Consider the following 6,000-nt stretch of genomic DNA (forward strand, 5'->3'; position numbering starts at 1 on the left):
AGATAGGCGATTTCCAGCTCACAATTCATCGCTTGTTCGTAAATATTTGCCCAAAAACAAAACTGAAAAGAAGCCCCAATGTCCATAATTGCTGGACATGGCTCCGTGTAACTTTTTCCTATTTACGAAAATGAAAAGAGCCTAAAAGGTCCGCTGTTTTACAAGCATGTATGACATTAAAAGATATCGCTGATAGTGCTAAAGGCAAAAATAAAGTTTGATAAGTGTTTCGGGGATCGGAAAAAGGTGGCAAAAGAGTACAATATCTAATTGGGGCTGTTTTAATGAGGACGTTAATATAGACGACAAAATAAATATTTTGTTTTTTCAAAAAACTAAAATCTCGTTATTTTCTACACACACATCGTAAGTATTCATAAATATTATTGCAGCTAGGTCTTTTTCTGTCATTCCGTTTATGCGCCTTTCATTATGCACTTATAGTGATAAATGAGGTGTCATTTGAAACGTTGAATCACCGGCACCTGACGAAAAATGCAATCTCTAATTTCACTACTTAACCATAAATTTGACTTAAGAGTTTCGATTTTTTTCCATGTCTATTACTCCCTTTAGAGATATCGACTTCACAATTTTTTTTATTTTAAACTTTGAATAAAAGGTTTTAAAATCCGTGAAATCCATAACTTAATCTAAGAAATGTTACTTATGCTGACATTATATTATGATACGTTTTCTATTTATAATGCCAATTACACCGTTTCCTTGGCATTATTATTCCCTGATAGCAATAAAGTGCGAAATTTTCGCACGAATTACCTATTTCTATTGAATTAAACCATCTAGGTGGTACGAGTATTTTAGGATATCCCGAAAACCATAAACTTCTTCCTCCCAAGTTTCTGCTGACATATAACGTGAAAAACGTCATTTGCGAAGCTATTCACGAGTGCTAACCTAGGGCAGACGCGGTCTCAAAGTGCGTTTACATTGAGTAACATGTTATATAAACAAGTTACATATAGAGTTAAGAGGATCCCATGAGGATGAAAAGTAAGTCGCAGCTCGAAACGCCGGGAGACATGGAGAACGTCAACCTGTGAACACCCGAAAACTTTTCTGCACGTGATACGCCGGCAAAACCTAAGATCATACATGCTGCATGTAACTTGTTTATATAACATGTTACTTAGTGCAAACGCACATTTAGAGTTACTTTTGGAGTTTACTCGGATAAATTTCCATGGAAATTTTCAAGTGAAAGAAAATGGTACCAATGGTCCTTAGATATTTTCATCGGTATCATTTTCAATCATCTTCATTCATATTTTGTATTCGAATTTCTGTGGGCGATGCTTTGAGCGCATCATAATGAAGTCGTACAAATAAATATATACCTACCAATTCGTATATATTAATACATCGGTAAATATTACGTTTTAGGGAAGGTTAGCATTAGCTCCGCACGGAACAAGTTATTTTTTACGTAGTCCCTTGCACGGGTGCAACGTTATACACATCAAGGATAAAGTTCGCCATGAAAAAATATTTGGCTTACCGGGATTCGAACCTGGACATCCCGATGGCCAGTCAGGCGTACCAGACAATTATTTACCTCTCCGGCAGTGGCTTATTAAGCCCCCTGTCCCATTTGTCACAGTTTTAACTTGTGACGTCCGCACCTTGTTCATAGAAAAATATCCTGAAGTTCACTCTGAGACGACGGCTTAAAAACGCATTGGCTGGGTCGTCTGACCGGCAATCGGTAAATCCGGGTTCGAATCCTAACTAAGCCAAAAATGGCGAATTTCGTCCATGTTGTGTTCAATACTTTCTGATGAAATGTTCCGCAGTCGAGAGTTTGAAGTTAAACCTTAGTTAAATCGTAGATGTTATCTAAAAAAATATCTATACCAATGGATGTTGAACAAGTTATATTTCAAGATAGAGGGCCAAATATGCGAAGAGGTCAATTTTTATTTACTATCAAAATTCTAAGAAATGACGGCATAGCGAGAAATGTGGGGAAATAAAATAAGAAATTGAATTAATTAAATTACGTTAAACTGAAATAAAGCACTATGTGCAATTTATACGGCGATATAACCTCAGTCTTTTTGAAATTAAATACGCATAAGACACTATTGCATTACATATAACATCTTTTTCCGCGTGGATCGTGATCACAGCAATAACAGCAATAAATCCATTTATTTGAATGACGGAAGTTGAGTCATAAGATTGTTTTAGCGCATAGTTTCTACAACTTCCTCAATGACAATTCCTTAAGGACAAGTGCCTCAAAAATAGTACTTGCGGTGTAAATCGTATGCATGACCTCTCATCTCACGATTAAGAAAATGTCTCGTGGATCAATGCCATAGGCAATAAGAATTTAACCTCATAAATTGAAATAAAATAGAAATAAGAGATTGAAATACTCACTCTTGCTCCAAAATGACTACGTCATTAACTTAGAATAATCACTTCAGGCCTCATTCACGGTTCACGATTCACTCCGGTAGGATGTCTCTGGAGAATGCCTGAAAAATTATAATAATAATAATAAACTCATTTATTGCTCTAGGAGTTTTAACTCCTTTGGAACATAGAAATTGTTAAAATGGTGAGCAGTACAATTAACATAGTAAGCTGGAATTAACATAGTAAAAATGGAAAAGAATGATTTCTTTTTCTAACAGAAAAAGTGAACATTTAACATACCAAGAAATAAATAACACAACTTTAAAAAAGAGAATTTAGCTTAACAAATGAAACAAGAACTAGATTACTACTTCTCACACAACACTAGGTATTAATCACATCAATGATCAGATAAATGATTATTTAATTACATGATCAGTGGTCATGAGTAGCCAGAAGGTAGGTGGATGACAATACTTTTCTTAAATATTTCCTGTGATGCACTGTCTTTTACCTGTTTCGGCAAATATAATGGAATATTTCAGACAAGGCCAAAGCTTTTACCTAGCAATACACTTGCATGTATACAAATATTATCGATCATAATCAATGTAATCAACAGTCATTCATCCTACGAGCTCCTTAGGATTAACTTGCATGGTTAATGTTCCAACGATAGCAACCACAAAAACGGCTACTTGTTTAGACCATTTATTCACTGGGATATTTAACTCCTACAAGTATGGTCTTCAAGTTGATTTTCTGCATGAAGGCATTACAGATCATTCTATGATACTTTTCCGTCTCTGAATTAAGGATATTGTAGGCAATCAAAGGGTGACTTCAGATCATCCAAGAGTACCTATCCCCTTAAAAATTGATTATGATCGTTTCAAAAATGAAGTATCCGAAGCGGAAGCGGACATTTTCCACCTTTCATGAAATACTTTCAAACAAACTATCCCTTTCTAAATCCACATTCGTTATTAATAATTCTAGAAACAATCTTAAACCATGGGTGACGAAGAGATTAGTGAAAAAAATTGAAAGAAAAAAATATCCGTTGAAGAAACTTAGACTGCATCCATAGGATGATAGTTTAAGCAATATTTTTGTTAAATGTAGAAATGAATTAAGAATTGAACTTAGAGCAGCTTCTAGCATTATTACTTACATACATTTCAAGAAGTTACCGGTAACCTCAAAGCTCAGTGGAATGTATTCAAAGAGCTAACTGGTCAGTCACCACGAGGTTCACAATCAACATCTTTTGAAATACAAGGTGGAATTATTACTGACCCTATTGTGTTAGCTCGTTTATTTAGTGACTTTTTCATTTGTGCACCGGATAATAACCAACATAATTACTCCGAAGGTGTAAATAATATAGCAAAGGAATATTGTGGATATTCATGCGTTAATTCCATGTATTTTGAGCCGGGTCTTCCAGATTAGATAATTAAGTTGGTGAAATCTCTTCCCTCCAATAAATCACTTGGCTTTGATGAAATCACGAGTAAACTAAAAATTAATCATTGATGAGTTAGCGCCTATTCTCGCGAATGTTTATAATTTAAGTACTACAAATGGTGTTTTCCAGAAGCTCTAAAAAAAATCAGTAATCAAGCCACTTTATAAAAAGGGTGACAGGTTATTAATAGCAAATTGCCTTTACAGGAAAGCACTTTTAAAACCGGCAGCATATTACTGTTCTTTCGACAAATATTTTCGAAAGATACCATAACAGACCCTTTTTCAATCATTTATGGCAACGTTTCCCAACCAGTGGGTCGCGACCCACTAGCGGGTCGCAGGCGGAATTTAAGTGGGTCGCGGCGTGGCTCTTGAAAAAGTACCAAATTTAACTGATTCACCAGATAATTTTAATTGTATGTATGTGTCATTTTTATTATTTTTTAACATAAAAAATCTTGGTGCAATGCTTGCCTATTACATTGAAACGAAAACAATAGCGTAACAATGCTTGTGCACGATCTGGCAACGAATACATACGTATTTGTATGTGTGTGTGTAATCATGGGTGGGGTAGGGGTGGGTCGCGAAAATGGAAAAAATTAAAAGGTGGGTCGCTAGACATAAAGGGTTGGGAACCACTGATTTATGGGTTTCCTGAATCTCCTGCTTTCTCCGTCTTCATGAAGCACAGGGAACTGGTCAAGCTTCTTCAACAATGTAATCAATCAAACAAGCCCAGCCAGTAACGTTCCGTAAACAGGAGTTATTTCAAAGCAAAAGTTATGTAGGAAAGTGATTTTCAATTTCAAAACTCAAATATCGTCCTTTATTTTATAAACATGGCAGCCAAAAACAAGGTTTCTGCGAGTCATACCTATTGATATCATTATCCAAGAGAGAGTATAAATTTCATTTTTCGTTACATTTCAAAAGATCCTTACTTTGACCATTATTTTGTGGCCTTATTTAAACAATTAAAAAAATATATTCTCAAAATTGGAGTATAGAAAAGGTATGCCAAAAAAATAACAATAGCAGCCGGTAAAAATAACAGCCGATGGGCATGATTACATTTGAAATTCATTACTTTTGGATGCAAAGAAAGATATGCATACTCAACAAAGAATTTGGAACGGGCAATTTTGAGTTCCTGATAATTTTAAAGAAAATAGGTAACAAGAATTATTTAAAAATTAAGTGCCTCGATGCAAATAATGAACTCATCCCTTAAAATTGGATTCACTCGTCAAAAAAACAAGGTTTGAACATTCATTTTTGCATGTAAGAATAGTAAAAGTCTCCACAGCTCGTATACTTTCGTTCTGTTGATGTATTCTCGCTACCTCATTCCTGGTTCTATCGTTTGACTTTTCTGACACAGATGGTCCTATCACAGTATACCGAATGCAAAGCATTTAGCAATCTCTAGAGCAGCTACAGGTGCCGCTGACACTCAAAAGCCTTTCTATTACCCCCGTAAAAGATTAATTTTATGTCCAAAGAATCCTAATTTTTTGAACTCGATCTTTAGTAGGCTTTAAAAATAATTTAAAAAATATGAAGAACATTTTCCACTATCAGTTTTACAATTGGTTTTCTCTTGGGAAGAAAAATAAACGAAGCGAAACTTAGTTGAAATATATTTTCGCGTGAAATTTTCGGTAGAGTGCACAGAACCAAAGGACTCGCTTGAAGTAGCAGCTCTTCGTAAACAGGCACTCAATGCTGTTTGCCCTCATCCATTTCAAACGTAAAGATAGTTTCTCCTTTGGCTATATCTCCGAGGATTTCAAGTGTAGTGAGGGTCGCTATTTGAATAGGCGCGTTAACGGGGTATAAAAAGGATCCTACAGCCCTTTGACATCGTCTACATATACCCTTTCTGAGTGTCCTAGATTTCGATATTCGATTTCCAAATAATATTTTCACTTTTTCAGCAACCATAAATAAATTAAGACGCTACCTGCTATACCTTTGGATTAACAAATCCTCGATCGCCCCTTTTCGGGAAATAAATTTCGCAAATTCCCCTCTCAATAAAAATGACGCATAAATAAAAGTTTTCTTTTAAAAAAGCCCCTTCAAAAGTAAATCCATTTGTTTAGCTTGATACAATTCCGCCTGCATGCTCTTGGTACT

General features: G+C 35.3%; 1 protein-coding gene across 1 annotated transcript in view; it reads right to left on the reverse strand.

The window, feature by feature from the left end:
* The window catches only part of LOC124161153 (RYamide receptor), a 657,512-nt gene extending 655,038 nt beyond the window's left edge, over positions 1-2,474 (reverse strand). The window contains exon 1 of the mRNA XM_046537388.1: positions 2,407-2,474. The gene's annotated coding sequence lies outside the window, so the exon portion shown is untranslated. The remainder of the gene's footprint in view (positions 1-2,406) is intronic.
* Between the last annotated feature and the right edge of the window lie 3,526 nt (positions 2,475-6,000).

This window comes from Ischnura elegans, chromosome 6 (assembly GCF_921293095.1).
Source record: "Ischnura elegans chromosome 6, ioIscEleg1.1, whole genome shotgun sequence".
In the NCBI taxonomy this organism is placed as follows: Eukaryota; Metazoa; Arthropoda; class Insecta; order Odonata; family Coenagrionidae; genus Ischnura; species Ischnura elegans.